This window comes from Zophobas morio, unplaced genomic scaffold (genome assembly GCF_036711695.1).
Source record: "Zophobas morio isolate AGI-343-1 ecotype UQ-CSIRO unplaced genomic scaffold, CSIRO_AGI_Zmor_V1 ptg000381l, whole genome shotgun sequence".
In the NCBI taxonomy this organism is placed as follows: Eukaryota; Metazoa; Arthropoda; class Insecta; order Coleoptera; family Tenebrionidae; genus Zophobas; species Zophobas morio.
The window spans coordinates 52,651-77,710 of NW_026972485.1; the positions used below are offsets into that span (position 1 = coordinate 52,651).

Genomic DNA, 25,060 nt, shown 5'->3' on the forward strand with positions numbered 1-25,060 from the left:
CACAAATTATTTGAAGGTAGGCTATTGTTTTTGTTGCGTGATAATTAAGGCTCAATATAATTTAAAATAATTTGTTGGTAAATTTTTTTAAATTTATAAAGCTTTTTCCAACAAAGCGGATGAGATTAAACACTATTAATTGCAAAGAAATTGACCCATTTTTACATAAAGAGATCCTATTTTACAAATATTTATGTAATTTTTTAACTACGTCGGATATTGAAAAGGGACCGTTCAAAGTGCGACTTAACGACTTTTTCAAGCGAGGAAGTGCCCTTTCATGTGACAAGTTTGTAAGTTACTATCTATATAAACGTTATTTTAATTTTGTCCAGGCTGCGGTAGGGCTCTTGATAGTAGTTGTAGAATTTTTTAACAGTAGCTTAAAGTTAATAATAACTTAGAAAATGATATTTTTAATATATTGGGTCAATTGTTCCTGTGGTTTTTTAAGTTAAAGAGATTTACATCATTACAAATTTTTGTGAATATATGAGTTTTGATAAAGTTATACTAATATATATCGTTATCTTATTCCTAATAAATTTTTAAAAGAAATTTAAATGAAAACCAACTATCTATCATCAAAAAAGAATACTTCCAAAGACTCAAGATTTTGACTAATTTGTAAGTAAACATATATCAAATTCTTACAAAATCAATTAACAACAAATGAAAGTATAGTTTTAGTAATATAAGTTGGTAGCAGTTACTTATGCTTTCCCTATACACACTGACTTACTACACTTTTTAATTCAGGAAACTTAGCAATAATATCATATCTTCAATAGAGGATGGTTCCTTTGCCGAACAAAGCGCATTGACAGAATTGTTAACCTTTATAACTAAATTTATTTTTTTAATTTTATGATTACTGCTTTTGTCTTCTACAATAAAAGAGAGTTAAATGATAACCAACTCACTTCCATTGAAAATGCAATGTTTTCGTCCATGAAAAACCTAAATTATCTGTAATTTTGGTTAAAACTCTAAAAAACAAGTGGTAGAATGGATAACAAAAAGAAACCATTTCTTGTAAAAAACTTAAGTTTACTAATGATTGGGTTCATTTGTAAGTCGAAAACTGTCAAAACCTTACTAAACCGTTTAACCACAAATAAAAGTATACTTTTAGTGAAAAGTGTAAAAGTATCTACTTACCTTATCTCTTTGCTTTATGAATGATTTACCGATATTCACATTAACTTAATTCAGGAAACTTGGCAATAATCGCATCTCATCAATAGAGGATGGTTCCTTTGCCGAACTAAGCACATTGACAAAATTGTTAACCTTTATAACTAAATTTATTTTCTAATTTTATAACTGACTGCTTTTGTCTTTTACAATAAAAGAGAGTTAAATGATAACCAACTCACTTCCATTGGTAGTGCAATGTTTTCGTCCATGAAAAACCTAAATTATCTGTAAGTTTGGTTAAATCTCTAAAAAACAAGTGGTAGAATGGATAACAAAAGGGATATCCATTTCTTGTAAAAAACTTAAGTTCCCCTATTAAGTGGATGCATTTGTAACTCGAAAACTATCAAAACCGTACTAAACCGTTTAACCACAAATAAAAGTATACTTTTAGTGAAAAGTGTAAAACCGTCTACGTACCTTTTCTTTTTGCTTTATGAATGATTTACTGATATTCACATTTACTTATTACACTTTTTAATTCAGGAAACTTAGCAATAATAGCATATCATCAATAGAGGGTGGTTCCTTTGCCGAACTAAGCGCATTGAGAGAATTGTTGACCTTTATAACTAAATTTATTTTCTAATTTTAATTCGAATTTCTTTTTTCTTCTACAATAAAAGAGAGTTAAATGATAACCAACTCACTTCCATTGGAAATGCAATGTTTTCGTCCATGAAAAACCTAAATTATCTGTAAGTTTGGTTAAAACTCTAAAAAACATGTGGTGATAACAAAAGGAATCCATTTTTTGTAAAAAACTCGTTTGCTAATAATTGGATTCATTTGTAAGTCGAAAACTGTCAAAACCGTAATAAACCGTTTAACCACAAATAAAAGTATACTTTTAGTGAAAAGTGTAAAAGTGTCTACTTACCTTTTCTTTTTGCTTTATGAATGATTTACTGATATTCACATTAACTTATTACACTTTTTATTTCAGGAAACTTAGCAATAATAGCATATCATCAATAGAGGGTGGTTCCTTTGCCGACCTAAGCGCATTAACAGAATTGTTAACCTTTATAACTAAATTTATTTTCTAATTTTATGACTTATTGCTTTTGTCTTGTACAATAAAAGATTATTACACCTTTTAATTTAGGATTTTAGACCATAATCACATATCAACAATAGACAGTGGTTCCTTTTCAGGACTAAGCGCTTTGATATTTTTGTAAATACTTTTTTCTATATAATTTATCTTATAATTTTAAGTCGAATTTCTCTTTTCTTCTACAATAAAAGAGAGTTAAATGATAACCAACTCACTTCCATTGAAAATGCAATGTTTTCGTCCATGAAAAACCTAAATTATCTGTAATTTTGGTTAAAACTCTAAAAAACAAGTGGTAGAATGGATAACAAAAAGAAACCATTTCTTGTAAAAAACTTAAGTTTACTAATGATTGGGTTCATTTGTAAGTCGAAAACTGTCAAAACCTTACTAAACCGTTTAACCACAAATAAAAGTATACTTTTAGTGAAAAGTGTAAAAGTATCTACTTACCTTTTCTCTTTGCTTTTATAAATGATTTACCGATATTCACATTAACTTATTACACTTTTTAATTCAGGGGAATTAGAAATAATGGCATCTCATCAATAGAGTGTGGTTTCTTTTCTTACCTAAGCGCATTGACAAAATTGTTAACCTTTACAATTAAATTTATTTTCTTATTTGATGACTGATAACTCTTGTGTTGTGCAATTTCGTTATTTTTTATTATTTTCTTTCCAATCTCTAATTATAGTCTAATATCTAAAAGATTAATTACTCTTGATGAAAAATTTCTATGCTGCTCTCGTCTTCATTATGAGAATTTAAATTATAAAAATGATCGATGCACTTTTGAGGGGGAAATTAACGAATACAACACTTTTGATAAAAACAAATGTATTGCTTTGAAGCCTACGAGTCCTACTGCTCAAAGCATTCAAGCCACTAAGCCTGTAGTTTCATTTCCTCTTTCGTCAATCAAGGCTGCAGCAGCATTTAGAATTTCTAATTGTTATGTATTGCCAGCGTTAAGCTTAGTGCTTGCCTGCTTTTCTTAAGCATATAAAATAAATTAGGTATTTTCACAAATACGTTTTTTACCTAGTCTTTCTGTTCCCTTAAGTCTTATAAAACTAAGTTTTTTCCAAGGTATATAAATTTGCGAATGATGACTACAAACTTCTGGATAAAAGAAAGAGAGACCGTTTTATTGTCCTTAATAAAGAGGTAGTCATCATCTTTATTTTAAAGGCTTTGGCGGGTGGTCGGTAACTTAAGAACCGATTATTGAAAAAAGAATAACTTGGTGCTAACACCGAATTTGCACTGTGGAGACAAAAATAAATAACCTATCATAGATTCTTATAGCTAAAGTTTAAGTTACAATCTCCAAAAATTGTCTACTAAAATATTATAATGTAATAATCATAATAGTGGAAATTTTGAACTGCATTTTTTACTTAGTGTATAAATATTACAAATATTAATGCTTATATTATAAACTCCAACTTTGGGACAAAAATTAAATTAAAAACCGGAAATAAAAAATGGGTAATCATTTATCTAAATGCAAAGAACTGTAAGGTAAACAGCTAAAAAACCAAGAAAAAAATTGCAGAGTTGTGTCTCATTCACCTTCTTGAATTTTCACACTTATTCTCGTCCTCGTAACTGATGCATGTCATTTCCAAACACATTCTTTGTGATATATCTAAATTGCTTAATTTTTTAAGAGAACAGCACAAGCTATGCTGTTTTTTGGTGGTGGTAGGCACCAAGCTAAAAACGCGCAGAAATATCTTAATTTTATAAAGCATTTTACTTTATTGAGGTGGCTGATTGGACCAAAAATAATACAGATATGTAGTAAAAAAAAAGTCGGCGCCATTGAAAATGCCATGCAACAGGCATAAATAATTAATTTTATCAGGATTTCTTTTAAAATGGATAGTTTAGATTTTAGAAGTTGTGGACACATTTTTGTGTCACCAGTAATCCTGCAGGCTATCAGTATAAATTTTAATAGTAAAAAATAAACTCTGTATAAAGTTAAAAAATAAAAAAACAAGACATTAATTTTCTAAATAATCTTCTTGCAGCACAATTTATTTTACACTCAAGTTAGTTGATACATTTTAATTAATCTCGCGTGTTTAATTTATTAATTTTTTGTATATATATTATATTTTACGATTCATAAAGTAGAGGCGATACCTATGCCAGCTCTACAAAGTGTCGAGGCAGTGGAATTTCCCTAGGTATAGCCGATCAGGCACCCGTTTCTGTAATCGCTGTCTTCAAACCCCCTTGGAAGCTACTCCCGCCCTCCGTTTTGGACACCATCTTTGGGATTGTCTCTTCTACTGTTTTGTGCGGGGATCTTAATCGCCAAATCTGCATGGAACAGCCGAGCCGATAACTCGAATGGGCACACCCTTGAGGCCTACTCTGTTGAGCAAGCTGTCCGTGCTAGGTCCCCAGAAACCAACACACTTGCCACTATAGGCACAATGGGCATACAGGATATTGCCATACTTAAAGATATACGTCTCTCTACGGGAATTAAAGCGCTCCACGAGCTGTCCTCCGATCACTCCCCAGTTATTCTCGATTTAGGGAACGAGAAGGGCGCATCAAAGTCCATTTCCTGTATTTTTTAGTGACTGGGGAAAATATACAGAGGTACTAGAAACCACGCTGCCGCGGTGCAGTTATTACTGTCACGCCCCCCCCCCCCCCTGCCGGTAAATGCTTTTGCCCTTTTCGAAACCGCACTAAACATGGCTCACACTACTGCCACGACAACTAGTGAAGTAACGTACTGCTCGATCGACTGCCTAACGTACTAAAGACACTTATCCGCCAACCTCGACTTCTTATTCGAGTAGCCATATTGTCGCAGAGCGCCCTCAAACCTGCTCTTAATCGACTTCACAGGTACATTAGAAAAAAGCTAACGGCCCATTTTAACAATAAATGGAGAGCAAACCTGAAATCGTATCTTAGAATCAGGCAGCAGAAGCCGTTCTTCTTTTTGGAAATTTGTTAAAAGGTTAAAAAATTGGGGGTTTGCACCACTACCGCCCCTTTGTGAAGGAAATATAGTGGCCGAGAGTGGAGATATAGCTACGCTTCTTGCCTATGTTCTTGCTATTTAAAACGTGCCAGCTGCTCACTATACTGCTAATGATGATGCTTCCTTTCTCTCAGCCGAGCTTACCTCTCACCGTTAATTAGGAACTACTTAATCTAGTTAATGTTAACGAGGGGCAAGCAATTCTCGAAGCGCTACTTAAACGAAAGGAGCTTTGCCCCGATGACATCACTAATGAGATACTGAAGAAATGCCATTGATAGGGATGACCTATCTTTACCTCCTTAGAAAATCTTCGACATTCTCCTTGGCGCCTTTTCGTTTCGATGGAAGACGGCGATCGTTGTGAGCCTACCAAAAACACTTACACCAGAATCAGCAACTAGCAAGTACAGATCCATCAGCTTACTGTCAGCGGTCGGCAAAGTGGATGAGGCCGTTTTACTGCGCCGTCTTAAAGAAGTCGTTGACGCTTGGAATGCTTTACCAGGGTTTTAGTTTGGATTTCGGCCAGGGCGCCCAACGAACCAGCAGCTCCTCCACTTAACTGAATGGACCACTCGCGCTTTTAACCATAAGAAGGCAACAGGCGCTTTCTTTCTTGACGTTGAGAAGGCATTTTATCAAGTTTGGTATGAAGGTCTGTTGCGCAAACTGCGCTCGTGATCCTTCCTTCATGACCTTCGTAAGGTGCTGGAATCATATCTGAATATTCGCGTCTTCAGCTTGCGCGCGGTAGATACCCGGTTGCCGCTTCGACCTCTGACAGCAGAGGCCCCTCAGGGGTCACTTCTCCCTCCCCTTTTATATGCAGTTGCGCCTTGGTTTTGTGCGAAATGATGCTCTTCACCGGGACCGTCAACTGGGCCCCTAAAGCAATGACTTCCAACGTAATGCCATGCCGTGGTCCTTTACGAGTCTTAGGAGGGAGCACGTTCCCCGTAAGCGCTAGTTAGTGTAAGTTATTGTCTAGAAAATAATGATAATTTATCGATCAAAAGCTATTATGTAACATGTCTGCGATCACTCCTGGTTTGAGAGCTCGAGTATTCGAAGCTATGGGATTCCACCGAGCCCCAGGCGCTAAAATATCAACAGAAGAAGTAGATACTACGACGAAACCCGGGGGTTATTAAAGACAGTCCCGCGAGTTTCTATATAAAAATGTATTTAGCAATTTATATTGCGGAACTTTTAAAAAGGTCTATTTAAGTGTTAGGCAGTTGCGATACGAAATTATAAAGTTCAGTTATCTAAAGCTTATTATACTAATATCTAGGTACGTTATTAAGCAGAAAATAATTTAAATTGAGATGGCGGATTTTAATTTGCTGTAGAGTCGACTACTACAAACGTTCTATTTCAGCCAAATTAAACCAGTAAGCAGAGTCACAACTTAATTCACAACCATATTGCATAAATGCAACGTAATACAAATAGGCTTGAGGTAATATAAGGCTTGGCGATATTTATACTGTAAATTAGTGTCTTAAATAATATATACAATAAAAAGCTCTTAAACATTTCTAAAGATGGATGAAATATCGGCATATCAAAAAAGAGCATAAATCGAGAAAATAATAAGAGGGAAGTTAATACGTTACACTAAAATAATTTTAATTTATACATTGCAGTAGGGCACAACGAAATAGTCTTATAAAAATAGAAGTTAAAAGTCAAGATTAAGCTTGTGGTGATAACCTAAACTATATTTATAAAGTGCTTAAGGAAATAAAATAATTACGTTGATAAGAGTCATTGAACAACTATTAATGAAGCAAAGAACAGAAAGAAACACCAGTTTTGGATAGGCGGCGTTCACTTTTTGACGTTTCTTTATAAAAAAGAATATAACTTTAATTTCTAGGTGCAATCACTATATGCAAAGGTAAGAAAGTATAGGGAGTCACAAAGTTTTTAAAACATATAGAAGCTTGCTTTGTAGAGTACATTTAGATTACTATAGTCCTAGCGAGAAAGAGGATACAGAAAATAATGTTTTATTATGAAGGGGTCTGTATAAACATAATCCCAAAAGTTTTCTAAAGATGGTAACAACTTTACTTTTTAAGGCATCTATCCATCTATTAACTGTTAAAAAAACTGTTCAAGATTGTATCCAAATAATAGGTATCGCTAATTCTTTTCTAAAAAAGGATTAATCGTGGTTTATATGTTGTATATTACGAGCACTTGGGATTTAGAAATAAAATAAATCTTAAAACAGGAGCCGTATTGCAACAAGTAGTAAGAAAAGGGCATTATAATCGATATATTTGTGATTTATTTTGTAGAGGCAGGTAAAATAGAAATTGTCGTAAGGTATAATTTCTTATTAGCTCGCCACCTCATAGTACCTAACAACTTTATAACTTATTAAAACAGAGGAGTGGGTTAAGTTGAGAAACCGCAACACCATTATAGAATCGCACAGAAACTACTGCTTAAAAACAAAATATTTAAGGACGATAGTAAACATTGTTTAAGTATTGGACAACATATTGCTTCTTGAACATCCTACAAATGTTACTGGAGTGGTAAGCTGACATTGAAATATCTATTTTAAATTTAAGGTGCGAAGTAAAGGAACAAGGGCGTAATTTATAACTAAAGTCCACTATTAACAACGGTAGTAAGATAGGTGGTGGATTACGTAGTATACACTGGGCAAAGAGAAAACCAGCAAATGTTACGGGATAGTAATAATTCTTCAGTTGCTTTAGCCATGTGCTTATTACCATCTTTAAAATTACATCATTTTACTCGCAATTTTAAACGAACAAGTGAGGAAAAAGACAATTTATACGAAAGCTTTAACGTCTTGTAGGTTAACTTGAACCACCCCCCCTTCACATTAATTTTAATTAACTTTTGCTACCCGAGCTATGTATAGTGTTTAGTGGGAAGTTAATCACATCTTGGATTTTTCCCAGCATGCTGGAAAGTGTAAGCCCTCTTATGGGGTAGGAAATGGTTTATCAAGGGGTCGAGTCTTAACATTTTGAACTACAAGTTAGGGTGTTGCTTGGTGTGTTTGCCCCATAAGGAAATGTCACACTGCAAAAGCGGAATGAATTCTCCTGTAATCAGTTAAATTTCTCAAGCTCAAACCTTTTCTATTCTTTTAAATAAGGAACTTTAAATATGTTTGTCTCTTTCCGATGAAAAATTGTTGATTGTTAATTGAATTTGTAGTCCCCTTTGAGGTTATTTACATTTACAAAAAGTCCCTTTGCGTTACCTTAAACGTGTAAACTCGTCTTCGCTAGACTTTGAACATATAGTGAAAAATTAAGTTTAATATTTTGCAAGCTTATATATGTATTTTGTAATTTTTATAATCAAAACAACTAAGTTATTTCAAAAAATTAAAAAGAAATTTTTTTTTAGCGAACAAATTCAAAAAAGAGCGCTTGATGCGCTAAAAATATATTTCATAAGTGCTAATCAATACGGAAAATAAGGACGTGGGATTAAAAGTATTGTATATATATTCCATTATTCTTCAAAAGGCACGTCGATAATTTTTTTTTCCCTTTAACTCGGTGATTTCGATAAGCATCGAGTATTTCGTAACATTTTACTCCAACTTTTATTCAGGTCTTCAGCAGCCTTATAATAAAAAGAATATTAGTCTAGGAATAACCCTATAAGAGAAAGGAGGATAGCATGAGGTCGTAAAAACCTTCATAATCCCCGCCAATAGCGAGAACGTCATCTTTGGTCACAACGTTATCCCCAGACTGATGATTTCAGCGTTGATTTCAAGTTTGTCACTACCATACTCCTTCTTGTACTCTTCGCTTACAGTTTAGTCATGTAACTTACCGTCTCTTCTGCAGGAACAAGGAAAGATGCAGTAAAACGGTAAAAATTTAGTAATGGCTTAGCCCCGCTATTATAGCAAATAAAATTTGAACCGGGCAGGAAAGAAGCGCAGTCCAACTTAAGTGCAGGAGTAGGCCAAATAAAAAACCGCGTGCCTCTAAACTAACAATGGTGTCCACCTTTTTAATAGGATACTATAAACAAGCTCTTAATTACCAAGTTCAAGTAATTTAGTTAACTTTAAGTATAAAGAACAAAAGTTGATAACTCCTTTAACAAAGGAGTTATGCGCCATTAAAATTAGGTCTATTTAAGTTTACTCAACAAAACTTTATAATATATTTTGTTAATAATAATAATAAAAAAAAGGAATAAAATAAAGAAAGGAAGTTAAACTTTCTTAAGTCACTCTAACTAAAGAATAAACTTACATAAACGAAAACCATGTACAGTAAATAATAAATTTTTTAATGTTTTTTAACTTTTTTTTCCCTCTTCAAAAAAAACCCCTACTTAATATTATCCAAATAATGTCAGAAACCTTTAAATAGTTATACTGCCATGGGCTGGTGTATGTTTTATATATTATTACTATTTTAATTATTATATCTAATTTACTTATAAATGATTTTTCCTGTTTGAGAGTAGTGAAATTTTACTTAGGTAATTATTTACTTAATGCTAGTTTACTTTGACTTTTTAAATACAATTGTTTGAAGTAAAACTAGATAAAGTTGAAAAAATATAGATTACTAAGGCTCGACTGAAAGTAGTTTCCGATAACCACGTGAGTATACTAAGCGGCGCACTATCTCCGTATAACCTGCTTCTACTTCGAAACAAAATTAAAGTTCAGTTTAAGGTATTTTGGTTGAATTGATACATTTAATGTTTGTTTAAAATTTTGATTATTCTAATAGTAGACTTCTATAAATAAGTTTAATAAAGGTACTCTAAGAATTTTTAACATGTTTGGGATTTAGTAATTTTAATAATACTACAAGGCAACGCTGATTTCTAAAATGTTTTTCCACTTTTTGTAAAAGATTTACTTATTTGCTTTATGACTGTTTAATCTCATCTTTATGGGAAGTGAGACGACATAGTACCTTTTTTATTATGAAATGAATGTATTAAAGTTTAATGAAGCTTTTTCTAACAATTTAAAATTAACTTAAAACAATGTTAAAAATACTAAAATAAAAACAGTTATGAGTGGCTTGTATGAATTTAACATTTTTAAAAAGCATTTTTTGCATAGATTATAAACAAATAATATTTATTCCAACTTGTATTTAACATTTTATATTTATTAACATTTTAAAGCTATTTTTTAAACCTTAGGTCTTACAATACTCAAATCATCAGATTATTTTACATGTATTTAAGATATTAGCTTTTAAAAAACTGTTACTTTGCAAGGCATGTATATGCAACGTACCCTCGAGGGTTATGTAATCTTGGATAAAGTCCTCCTTTTCAACTATATCTTAGAGAAGATTGAAACTACTTAATGAAGAGTCAAAAGCATGCTTTCTTAAACTGATATTCTTTTAAAATTTTACACGCGGCAATAATATTAGACTTTTTTGACATTAAGTTTTTGTTTGGACCCTCAAGTATTATCTGATTCTACCTGCTTATCACCATTAAGTATTTCGAAAGGATTTAGATCTTGAGCTTTGTTTCATTTTACCCATTCATCCAGGGAGGTTGACACTCTGTCTAACTATAAATAATCGAATTTATCTCTTAAAATCGTGTTGATTTCCTTATCTTCCGTCGTTGCGATATGGGGTTTATTAAAAATTCACTAACACATTTATTTCCAGGTTTTTCTAAATTTTCTCCATTAGCATAGAAATTCATCCCATGTTTTATGATATGAACTCAGTGACGTTTCAGTATTCTCGTACTTAAATAAACTTTTTCGATAATAGCTGGCCCCATCCAATGTTATCATTTCTTGAAATAAATTATGTCTCCAGCAATTAGTTTTTCTGCTTTCTACCTTACATCAAAAAATATTACCATATCTTTAGTTAGCTTACTATATCGATAGTATGTTGCAATAAATTAGCCGTAATTAATTTCTTCTTTATTCTTTTTAATTGCCGGTTTTTTTTAAAGTAACTCAGAATAATTAACCTGCATTTAAAAAGCAATAGTGTAGGAGATACTCCTTAACATGTTGGGCCCCTTTTTAAAAATTAGTATTGTCCAGCACTTCGTCCAATTTTACGTGCTATCCATAATGCCTTTCTGTTAAAGCCTTTTTATGCTCTGAACAGCATTTTCCGCAATTTCACTGCCTTAGTGGCGATCAACAATTATAACGTGATGTGCTACACGTATACAATTCTTTTTAATAATTTTTCCTTTCCAAACTAATAAATTTGTAAACTTAAACCGTTCCAATCCAGTAATTTTTTACTTTAAAAGACGCCTTGAGCAGAAAGGGGAGTTGTGGTCATCTCCTCCGCCTTTTGCATCTTGTAACTTAAATCTAATAAATCTAGTGCTTTGAAAGTAGCTATCTTTTTTAATTTCTCTTGCCCACACATACCATGAATATCTACCTAATATTACATGAGCACAATCATAGCCTACTTTAGGCTTGGGTAATTTTTTACAATCCATTAATAAACTGTAAAATAGTTCTTTGAGTCTACTATTATATGCTTAGGCTCCTTTTAAACATTAAATTTTTAGCAAACTTTGGACAAGTGACACAGCCATTACCCACAGGGTCTATTATAGCTCCTTTTCTTTGCTTTCTTTAAAGATCTCTCTCAGTTTCTTCCTTCCTGAATGAAATAATTTTGTTTGCATTTCACACATTCTTTATGAAATTTTCCACACGATATTATTGCCACTCTAAACACCTCAGCGTTTGTTTATCAGCGTTTCCCACTTTTGTTTTTAAAGTCGACAGTTTCGATTGACGAGCAAGAACCTCTGACGGCAGTTGATCAAACTTGTCTCGGTAGCCCTGCATTACAGCTTGCGTTTTGGATATTTGCTATGGAGCAATAGAAATTATTTGTATACATGTATACGGACCAATGATGTAATAAAACGCCTCTTCAGTTTTCCCCTCTTAATTATTCATAATAGTCTGAATCTCACCTGGTTGATTGGTTTATACAGTTTCCTTATATCAAAGAACTGCGAACCAAGCAGAAATAGTTCACTTTGTGGGGATAAACGTTTTAATTCAAGCCTTAATTTATTATAGATATTTTTATAACTAGACAATTTTACTAACAACAATTTCGGATAATTCATTAATAGGAACATATACTAGGTTCTAACTCATAGACCAGACTCTATAACAGTTACTTTTAGCTACTATTCGGATTTACCACGAGTGTTTGCAGGTTGATATGGTTTTTTAATATATTTTTCACCTGAGAAACAGTAACTAGCATTTAAAGCACTTTACTGAGGCTCCTATAAAGTACCTCGTGCGTGGCTCGTAGTTGAGTCTGCTCGTTAGCAAATTTATGTAACTTATAGCAAACCAAAAAAAATAAAATTGTGGAGAGCTGATCAAATAATTTTAAAAAATTACTTCTTTTCTGTAAAGTCTGTAAAAGATTGTGGATCTAAAGATATAAGTTCATTGCTGCTTAAACTCAACTGAAATATATATTATAAAATACTACAAATAGATGACCTTTGGCAAAGTTTACTACCAAAAAAGATTTAAGTTTTAGTATTTTTTGTAATATATCTAAAAAAATCAAGGATCCTTAAAAAATATATATAATTTATTAGTACTATTTACTTCTTAATTTTATGATTAAAGTTAACTTACAAAAGACCGAAGATCGTAATCGTTAAGGGGTCTCTTCGTATACAACCTTTTTTTAACCAAAGAAAAATAGCTGCAACGTGCAACTAATAAGAAAAATATATTGACTTTAGCTAAAAATAATTATTATACTCAAATTCTTATTATAAAACCTTAAAAATACTTCAGTTTTATTTAAATTATCGGAAGGGCTTATCACTGAAAATAATAAGCGAGCCGGCAAGCGTTGCTTTATAATTGTATTCCACTCACTCGCTTTGAGTTTAAGGTGGCAAAGCTTTTGGGGGTGTTAGAGATTGTCAAATAAATTACCGCAGTTTCTTTTAGTCCTTCGCCTTTCCTATATTATACTTTTTCACTACCCCTAATAAACTATTTTTCGAAAAACCATCAGCTTTTGAAATCAGCAGTTCTAATGATACAACGGAATGAGCTATATGCCTTAAAAATCTGATGTGAAAGGAAGCCTCAAAGATAGATATTTATATATTCCTATGGGGTTATTCAAAATTTTTGTTTAGTAGTTTTTAATCTTCTTATTGCAAACTTAATTATTAAAGTGAATGTTGTAGTATTATTAATAGTGTAGCGATAATATAGACGTCTCAAGGAGAACGCAGTTTTTTCTTTTCTCTCTCTTTTCTTTAGATCGATATCCGTTTGTGTGGGATGGGTCTTTTAGTTAATAAATAATATATAAAATATAATTTTTATCAGGCACTTGTCATCTGGTGTTAACCTAAGAACCTAATAAGAGCACCAAACTTGTTAAGCAAATTTTTATATATATTTTTTATAAAACTTGTGAGACTCTGGCACCCCCCTTGAAAGAGAAGCTGACAATCAAGGAGAGGCCCTTCCCATCGTTGTTTTCTTACAGTTTTCCACCACACTAAGCAGACCAGGTTCGATACATCAACGGAAATATATACTAATTAGCAATCGTTCTTCCACCCCTTTTAAAAAAAGGGGGAATTATTTTAAGCATTATAATGACTTTTAAAGGTCTTTTTTAACATGCAAGTGCATACGAAAGAATTATGTGACTAGGTTGCTTCTCGTTTCTTTTTTACTTGTTGCAGCTGACGTTAGCTTAGAGGACTACAAAGTCAATATATTGTTTTAGGTGGTATAAAAAAACTTTTAAAGAGTTTTTTTCCACAACGCTATAAATTTGGTAATGGTAACACCCTAAAAAGTGGAAATGAAGTCTCATCGTTTGCTAAACAATGATCAAATTTGCTTTTCAAACATATTTATATTGCCTAAATTAATGACTGAGTTTAACTCACCGAGCAACCCCAAAAGTCATTAGTTATAATAATCGTTGCAAACTCCAATACTCAGCTTGTATTTTTTAAAAAAAGTTTGCGTTTGGAAATTTATTAAAACTTTATAAGTTAATTAATTATATTTTTATAATTATGAACTTCTATATGATAAAATTTTTGATTAATCATCAATTTACTTTTTAATACTAATTATTTAGTTTAATACGTAAATTTTTATTTCCAATCGAAACATAGTTAACCTTTTAGTTATATGTAGTGAAAATTGGTTTAAAAGTTTAATATTACTAAAACTGATACTCTTTATACACGCCTATAAAGTATAGTAGGTTAGACAATAATGAAAATTTATAGCTGTTATCTAGTATCTCAGCGCAAATTACTGTGGAGGAAAATATGTAGGGGTCCCTCGGAGGGAGGACATAGAGCATGAAACTTCATATTAAGGCCTATAAGTTCATAACTCTTGCATAATGAGTCAGCGAGTTATTGAAGAAGCCAACATACAACTTGAAGGGAATTAAGTCAACAGCATTGGTGTACTTCAATAAACTCGAAGCCTTTTGACCTTTTCCTCAGCTGCTTCTTTGAGAGTTAATTTATTGTTGTAGCAAGAACTTAAAGGACTTGGGAAAAGCAGTGAAAAACTAATCTTTGAAGGTAATAGCAAATTTCTTAAGAATTTTATGAAGTAATATACACTGATGCTAAACAATTTGATAACCTGCTAGTTTTCGGGTAAATAGAAGGTCTATGCCATGAGATAGATAGACAAAAGAGGATGAACTCTTTTTGTAGAAAGATCTGTGAAAATCAGTATATTCGCTACAAATATATTGAGGGAAGCAGCTAAGTTATACAAGTACTTCAGCTTCTAGCTAATAACTCCGCGCGAGAGCGTTTTTTGAATAAGGCTTGTATAATGAGTGTAACTGAAATAGCGCTTGCTCAATCCATGAGTCGCTGGTGCCATCCGGAATCAAATCTGAGCGATGGCTGGAGAATAGTGCTAATACTATATGTATTATATATGTATAGTATAAGTATTGTTATCTCGACTTGCCAGTGATAGTAGTGCTGATATCGTATGATTAGTGTAAAAATATGATATTAGCACTATAAAAGATTGCTATTTACTAGTATGTATATATATATATATATGAGAGCGCGCCGAGGCCCTAAGATAAGCTTTTAAAACCGCTATTTTACAGGAAAAAAAAAAATTCAGTTTTATAAATACTTGGTAGAATCAAAATATTTCAATTAAGTTTGGACACCGGAGCGAAAAGTTGTTGATAAATAATGGTAGTTAGGCGTAGAAATAGGAGGAGGGGAAAAGAATCTTCGAGTGTCAATGCTAGCTTTAGTATATCGACAATATCAGCCGACAAATCTAGGTTTCCGTGAAAACAGTTGGGTTGTGGATTAGGGCATCCTACAGAAGCAGACAAAAAATTCTATTTTAAACATATTGGTTATTGTATTTATAATTTGCTCTTTTTACTTTCTTATTCACCAGCACTCTTTTAAAAACTGTGTAACTGTTAACAATGCATAATTGTAAAGCTTCTAATTAACGCAGAAGATCAGATAGCGCTGCAGGTGCTAGTACAGCAGGGCGAGCGACTTCGACATTCAGTATGTGGTTTTAAAAAATAAGAAAATTAACTTATTTGAATGGTAAAGCCAAGCGCTAATATACTTAGATTGATGAAGTGTAATTTTTGCAACCTAATTCTATATTTGTTTAAGTCCTCACCAAATCATTAGGACCGTTCTTTACGCTTGCAATGCTTTGCTTAATGGAGACATATAGAGCAGCATATCTAATCTTGCTTATTTTCGGCTTCGGTAAGTAGCATATCCTTTTGAAATTTATTTATGTTTTCTTTACAAAAAGCAAAAATTTTAAGGAAAAAAAAAAGCTAAATTTTTATGAGAAGACTGACGCCATTATTTCGATATATGTCTTCGCGGTTTACGCAACAAGGAAAAATAAGCTATCTCACGGGGTAATAATGGTTTAAAATGTAGCTTACTACTTGCTAGATAATGACTGAGATAGGCGCGAACTACTCGAGTCAGCGAATTTAGGCGAGGGTGCCAAACCCTTTTTAACCTGTAGAGTTTAATGAAAGTGGTGGCCCAACTTTACTTTCAGTAGTCATATACTAACAAGAAGATATTCTTTCTTAAACCCAATCTTTGGAAATTGTTAGTTTGCTAAGTATAATAGTATCTTCCGTTTACGACGAAAAATACTAAGTTTATTCGGCGGTTTATAAAAGCAATAATGAACATGACACTACACCCTCAACCCGGTGGTTGGCAAACTTGGGAGCCATAAAAACTTTTAGCCGAAAATATTAACTTTAATACTGTATCCTATCCAGGCAACTGTCGACTAGCAATTTTTAAAATATTTCAACTCATTAACATTTAGTATTGTAATTTTTTATATATAATACAATTATTCTTTTTAAAAATTCTTAAAAAATTCATTTCGACTTGCTAATTGCGTTCTGTTAACTAAACTGGTTAACCTTTAATTTATTCCGAATTATATTTTTAAATAACTATTGGTAAAATTTATATGGAAAATACCTATTAACTTACAAAAATGAGCTCATCTCTCTGCGCTGTTATATGTATAAATTATTAATAAAGTTAAAAATAAAAAGTATATTTTTTCCAGTCATGATATTTAAATAAGAAATTTATTCTGCCTTGCGAGAGAAAAGAGCTAAATTTATATTTTGTAAAGTTAACAAATTAAAATTTAAGTTTATACAATAAAACCTCCAAGCCTAACTTAATTTTTAAAAAATTTTATGAAAATTTTTTAACTACATTTAAATTTTAAAGTCGAGTTAACGTAATTATTTTTTAATATTACTACCTCTAAAATTATGCCAATTAACTTCACTTTTATAATGACGAATTCATTTTTAAAAATTTTAAAAAGCCAAGAGAAGTACATATAAATATTTTTCCAGATAATGCACATAGAATTATTACTAGACCTAAAAGATAGTAACCTGAAATATCAACTAATATATGAACTTTTTAACACTTATAAGTAGTGGCTCGATTGTTACTTCTACAGTAGAGAAGATTTCGATTACTGTAAGAGAACTAACAGCAACAAACCCTGTTAACACTTTCGTTGTTAGAAATTAGTACGTTGTGGGGTTAAATTTAGTGAGAAACGTTTACCTAGTTTTAATAGCCTTTGCTCTTCAGTAGGCCATATAATTTTTTAATCACTTTCTATTTTTAAAACATACATTTATTTATATAAAATGTAAAAAAAAAATTTATTGAACAAGCTAAGTACTTGTAAATACTCTAAAAGATTTGATGAGATAAGGAAAATAGTTAAAGTCTCGAAAAAGTTTTGGGTTTGCAGGTCATACTTAAATATATAAGGGCCTGTGCGTTATACTATATTTAATTTATGTAAAATACACAATAAAAATAAGGCTAGAAAAGATTATCAACGTTATCTTTTTCTGTAATGTACTTGGTGAAAAGTACGGAGTTTGTTTGGTTTCCTAGAACATATAGTTTATAAATATACGTTAATAAAGGAAACAAAGTATAGTACTCTAATAATTAGACGAAATAGATGTTTTTTTTACTTAATAAATGACAATGAGTATTACGTTCAGCCATTATTTAAACATTTATGTCAAAATTTTCGCATGGTAAATAAATATTGAGGTCGGAGTATTAACATGTACTATGCTGTTGTCGTAAGGGTCTTTTATTGCGTTTAGACACGGCTCTTACCAACGAATTGAATGATAATAAACAGCAAAAAATTATATAAGGAATAAACGTTAGTTTACATATAGAATAAGAATGGGCGCATAACCTTTATAATTTTATAGATAAAATATATGTAATTATCAGTAAACATTAGAAGATTAATAAAGGTCGATTATAAACGGTATTGCAAATTAGCTACTTGTTGTTATAGAGTAATTGCGATAATAAGTTTTACACCGTGTAAGTAAATAAGATATATTATAATTATCAAAGATTTTTTAGCCTTCTAACGTGATAATAAAATAGTTGTTTAAAGTCGTATTCGGCCTTGTAGAGAAGGGTGTAATGAGTTTTTTGAATCAAAACAATTTAATTTGTATAAGATATTAGAGAACTCAAAAAATTCAATAATTTTATAATAATTAAATTACAGCGAAATAGAATTTTATAGTTTCAATAGGTGAAATATTAAAATATATAATCAAAACAAGATGAAAAAGTGTCAGTTGCTATATAAAGTTTATTTGGAATTATTGATAATCACTGAGTATTTAAGATTAACAACTTTTATTTATAGTAACATAAGAATAATTAAATATATTTTAAAACGGTGTGAATTTCCCCTTTGAGTATAATATTTAAAGTTGTCAAAAGTTCATTATACAATTTATCGAAATTGCTTATTTCGTTAAAATGACAAATTGGGCAGCAATATTAATATTTCTTTTTGGGGGCTACGATAAATTTTTATAACTAGAGGAAGGGAACCCCCTTAAATTTCTTTCTCTGTTTTGTACACAGTTAAGTTACCATTTCCCTACATAAAAAAGACCGACCTTTATTTATCAAGAAACTTAAGCAAACAACTAAACTATTTGTTTTTGGTTTGGGGAAAAGTGCATTACAATAAGGCCGTTAGCTATAATCTAATGAGTTCACTAGAAAGTTTTATAAGCGCAATTCCCTTTCATGGGCTACCAAATGTTTTTAAACCGAATAGTTATAACTGTCAATGTCAAGTAAGATATAAGAATAGAGGAAAGTACTCTAACAATAGGGATGTTTTAAAAACAGACAGTTATATATTACAATTCAAAAAGTATAAGTAGACTATTTACTAAATTTGAAGGAGCTTGCGATAGTGTCGGAAGTTTTAATGGTGGTTCCGTTTACTTCCATTCCTGCTGCTAACTTTCGGCACAAACTTATAACCAAGAAACTATATATATATAAATTGGACGATACTCCTCTCGCTTCCTGAAGACCTTTAAACATTTGGTAAAGTTTTTTTTTTTCCCAGGACGAAACAAGTTTTTATGAATAGCATAGATAACAATTCTATCAATTTTATCTTTGGTTATTGCCGCCACTACAGCTTCGGACCGATGAATTTTGCGAACTTGACTATCCTCTTTAATGTGCCTTGAGAGCCAATCAGATATTGCAGTTTCAACTCCCAGTAAATATCGCAATGTCCACGTAAACGAATTCATCATTTGTTTCCATCTTTTCAACCTCTTATCTTTTACGGCCCTTTTCAATATTTTTTTTATAAGCCCTATCAGACTTTTTAAACTGATCTCCATTCAATTTTATTAGGTCCATAATATTTATAGTGAACCAAACTACTGCTAAGGCTTTACGATGAGTAGTACTGAAACTTGTTTGAGCACTGTTAAATTTAGAACTTACAAATGCACTCATAGGTCGACCTGCCTTTTTTCTTCTTCGGGTTCCTGTTTCGTCTGTCAACTCCATATGATCTGTTTATCCTGTTCTAGTGATCTGTTGTTATGTTTGTGTTTCTCTTTAAGTCTGTCCGTCTTGTTGTTTTTTTCTACTGTGGATTCCTTTAATTGCCTGGCCACCGTATCATTGAAATCGGGCGCCACTCATACCTGTGGCACTAGCGTCAATCTGTAAAATTATTTCTTCATCGGGTTTTACCTGTTCCACGTATACTCTCTTTCTAAAATCGTCTGGGCCTATTCCCAAGCAAATTTCTGTTCATCTTCCCACACAGAGTTAACTTTTTTTTTTTTAAAAGCATGCTTAAAAGCTTCAATAATATGGCGCTCTGCGGTATATACATACTCCAAAAATTAAGCATTTGCATCAAAACGCAAAATTCTTTTTTATTTTCCGGGTACTTTATATTTTGAAAACTTGTAGCCTTTCCGCACATATTCCCGAGCCTCCTCTATTAACCCTTCTTCCCAAACAATCTACAGGTCTTTACAAAATTACATTTTTCAAGCCTTCGTTTTACGTAAAATTTTTTGTTTCGAAAATCAAACCGCCTATTACCTTTTAATGGTCCAATTAAGTTTCGCCACTAACTAAGCAGTCATCGAGGATTACATGTGTGTCTTGAAGGTAAGCTGTTACGACGTCCATGCCATTTTGGTATTCGAATAAAGCATCCGCAGAACCTAAAGGTATTATACAGTTTACTGCATCCTGCATCAGCCCGGCAATGAGAAAGCAAATATTTTCTACTCTGTTTATCTATCTCAATAACAAAGCCTTTAGTGTTATCTAAAGTAGCAAAATAGTTGCTATTCCTCTCGTTCAAATTAATAAGTTTTTCGTTCGGAGCTGTATAACGCTTAACCATACGCTGTTGGCTTCAGCCTGTGACGCACACTCGTATATATCCTCCTAATTTAACTTATATATCTTTTTTGCGTGCGTTTTCCACACTCCCTTTGGCTCCCCCTTCTCTTTAACTAGTCCTTGACACATAACTAGATCATGCATAACGAGAACTTTTCTTTAATTCTACTTTTAGAGGAACCAATTCCACACTGACTTTTAATTGGGACGCCAGTATAGTCCAAAAATATGCTCGGTTAATGTTCTGATCATAAGCCTTATTTGTAAACTGCTTAATTGTATCTCTAGATCACTTACTGAAACACAAATCAATTTTCTTTCAACGTTGTCAAAGTCTTTCATACGAAGCTCATCCCTTATTTCCTTGCACCCAGTCTCGACTACCTTCTTGACTTCGCAATCCTTATATCGCATAACTTTATCTACATTATCTTTTTAGCTTCTTTTCCTTAAAGTCTTCTTTGTTTATTTGTTTACTTGGTAGAGAGGATGCCCGCTCCTCAATATACACCAGTCTATAACTAAACTTTTCGTAATCCTCCTTTCTAACAGTACCTCAATACTTCTAAGAAACCGGTGCTTTACAACAGTTAATCGTACTTTTTCTCTTGTTCTGTTGACATCTACCGGTAACTTAACAGTGCCGAGTGATGTGTCTCTCCAAATACACAATAAACTCTCCTTTCACTAATTTAAAAAGAAGAATGCTTCTTAACCCTCATATGATATAAAACTGCCCTCTGCCATGGTTTCTAAACCAGTTATTCATTGTTCTCCGCTCAATTCACCTGTAACGGTGACGCCGTCACTCATACTATCCCAGAGTAGTTTAACAGAGAATTCTCTCTAGTCTTGAAAAATTAAAAGTAATTTTTAAGGTAAAACTTCCAATTTATACTCAAGTTTACACTCAAGTTTATAATAATAACTTTCAAAAGACCACATAAAATAGTTAAAACTACACCCCCGTAAGGTCTCTCTGACAATTCATCTTAGTTTAAGATATATCACTTTCTAGCTCACGTTTTAAATTAAGAAACTGACCTTTCATCATAAATGTTATTTTTTGAAGTTCTTCCAGAGAGCTTAAAAAACAAACTGTTGGCCTTACAGACTTGATAACTTCAAGAACTAATATATTATAAACAAACTGAGAGTAATATGTTATATTATATTACAGAGAAATATAATATACAGTTAGTTAAAATAAAGAAGAGCTGTATAATCTATTCAATTGCTCTTCAGCCGTCTGATTAGCACAAAACTCACAACTTAACAAGCACTAACGACAAAAAAAAAAAAAAAGAGCACGATGCTCACTACGATCCATAAATGTTTAATTAGGGTTGTGCCCTCAGACAGTCGAGCCTCAATTACATATAACTGAAAATAGTAACTACACTTATATATTATATTTTGCTAACGTTAGTTTTAAAATATTATAAAGTTGCAAACCCTACCCTACCTTGGGGCAAAAAAGTCCCTGTTATCATAATTTTGTACATCTTCAAGTAGTACCATAGTAAAAAACTTATTGTCTGGTTTAGACATATATAGAGAGAAGCTTAAATTTCCTAATCCTTGTTATAGCATAAGCCATGCGTTTAGTTTACCTTATTTTCTAACTAAGTGTGACTTCTAAATATATAAGCCGTAAAAACCACGGAAGTCTTCTTTAGAATGTCCCTCAACTAATATAAATAGAAAACCTCGCTACAAAAGTACACCGAAAGAGTAAGAAGAGGGTGTGCTTAACGGTTTAAATACCTAACAGCGGTTATTAGGATAGACGCGCAAACTCAGGATTGTAGGTTCCATTTTTCGCAAACTCGACTCTCTCATTCTATCATCGATGGTCGCGTATATAACCCTCATAAATAAATTCTAGCAGTGCTCACAAAGACTTTTCGACGTGTTTTTAACTGGTTCTGAGTTACAGGTACTTAAATCTCAGTATTATGCTTGACTTATAGTATAATATGGTTTTATGCTTCATTAAAATAGCATAATTCGGTACTAGGCTTTAATGCTAATGATAGCTATGTGGCTATGACTCTAATAATTCTTTTTAGCTGGATAGGAGTTCGCTCAGCTTTTCATAGCATTGAAAATAGTGTTTACCACTAATATATACTACGACTTTGGTGTAGTACTTGGTAATGAACATATGGAATGGCATTTTTTTTCTAGTAAACCCTATATTATTGTGGCCTTTCCTGTAAGTCTTTTGGTTAACTCAGAGGTCATTAGTATGATTTGATACTATTTTAGCATCGTTGGACTTAATTGTCAATTAATGAGCCTTCTAAAAGTAAAATGGTGTTATTACGCAGAAAGAAAAGCCGGCTGTAGGCCATCTATTGAACTAAAGTTGTATTAATTTTTTACCCAGCAAGTAAGTAGCTCGCTGGATAGAAATTGAAGCTAAAGGACCGATCCGTAAAATTAGGTACGAGCTTTGAGGGTAGTATTTCGATGCGCGCGCCTGCTCCTGCACGCAGCATTTCTCATTCTTACTTTCTTTTTTGGTGCGGAACTTGGTTCCATCTCCTATATTGAATTTCTATCACCGCGATGTAGGCGTCAGACATCATTTAAAGTCCTTTCCAAGGAAGCATATTGGTTGACCTACCAGAAGGGGGGGACTAAGCAGCTCTAACTTCGTGGTGGCGCTTGACCGTAGGTTTTCACTTTAAATTCTAACTTGGTAGTTTTCGTTCAATGTTGCAACTCTTTAGCGGAGCATGGATTTATAAAAAATGTCTCTGACCGTTATCGTAAACACGAAAAAGGTCATCCCTACATTTCAGATTTACCGCACATAGATGTTATCCTTTCAGCTCCCCCTGAATTACGTATCCGGGGCTGTTAAAAGGTTGCCATTCGCAGGTGGAGAACATTTGGAACCTACTCTAATCTTTTTTTGGTTTATGTCGCCCTCTACTCTTTGGCAATGCTATGGAGGATGTTCCAATAAGCTCTCCGATTTATGTATCTACTTTTGGCCAAATATGATTTGTACGCGGTTTGACACTTGGCCTCTCTTATGGCAACTCCAGGTGGACGGTAAATATGGTAACTTCATAGGCCAAGCTCTGATCTCAGGGTTAGCTTGAGCGCCGAGAAGCCATACAATTTGGTCAGAAATCTGCTTTATATATGGGCAACAACTCCTGTGTGCTTTAGTTCTTTAGCAAGTGCTATCTTCCCTCTGATGCTAGAGGCAACATCTTCGTCAGTTCGTGCTGGCGCTCTTTATGAGTTTTTATTAGAGAGGTAAATAACCTTGAGATTGAGCTGCTCGCCGTACATTTTCTTGTCGTGTAAAAGTATTCTATTCTAGTAGGTAATCAAGCAGAGCCGGTTGTCCTCTGCTGAGATGTGGGTGAGACTTGCTAGTACAGAAAAATAAGTTCTATGTTACTTTCGATTTCTCAAAAAAACGGCCATATAAACGAGGCGTTGTCTTTATTACAGCTCTACGACCCAAAAAATTAGTTTTCTCCTCTTTAATGAAACATTGGATCTATTGGAGCTAAAGTTAACTTTATCATTACATGCTGAGAGCCAGAACTGAAAAAATTAAAAGTGTTTGACCTAAGTTTTTCTAAAATAAAAAAAAAGTTTTTAAAAACAAGTGAAAACATGAGGTAAATTTTATTTTTTATTTATAGACTTGTGCATAGTAATAACTTCTTTTCTAACATATTATATTCGTATTTCTTTTATTTATTATTATGGGGTTTATATTACTCCTTTCGAATATTTTATGCATATTTATTATATATAGATTATTACTATTTACTTTTTTCTATTTTTACCATATAAATTCATATATATTTACTGTGTAAATATTTATATTTTTTTTTAAATAATTCTCTTTTTATTATTATTACACTTTTTATAAGTACTTACTAAGTAAAATGTTTTATATAAATTCTGTTTTTTTTAAATTAGTATTACTTAAAATTTAATCTTAATATATATGATTAATTATTTTTTTTTTGTTGATATCAACTTTTATAAGCACGGCTGGCGCCCGCTCCTAAACTCTATCGCCAATCGAGCTTTCATATCCTTTACTTTGCGCCACAAGCAATCTATTGTGCTACCCTAGTATGCGTTCTGACCCAGGCCAATCATAACATACGTACCTGCTCTCTAAACCAATCACTCCTTAACAATAGCCTCTTTACTGCACATGGGTCAAAACAGCCTACCCACTCCTGATGACGGACGCCCCGTGCGTTATTCCAAACGATGCTTTACATCCATTGCTACAACACCAATGAACGACCTACTGCTTCTTCAGCACATCGGTCAAAAACTCTCAAAAAAGCTAATATACCAACCATCGGTCCACGCTCCTTAGCGCCCCCTCTCCCCAGTGAGCCCTTAGAATTTTGCTTGTATCTATAATAAGGGTGTGCGAGGTAACTATA

At 32.6% G+C, this 25,060-nt stretch overlaps 1 long non-coding RNA gene across 1 annotated transcript; it reads left to right on the forward strand.

Moving 5' to 3' along the window:
- The first annotated feature begins 1,688 nt into the window (after positions 1-1,688).
- Positions 1,689-2,219, forward strand: LOC135120453 (uncharacterized). The gene is made up of 3 exons (XR_010278619.1): positions 1,689-1,758; positions 1,827-1,898; positions 2,147-2,219. It is a non-coding gene; the product is annotated as an uncharacterized LOC135120453 (long non-coding RNA).
- The last annotated feature ends 22,841 nt before the right edge of the window (positions 2,220-25,060 follow it).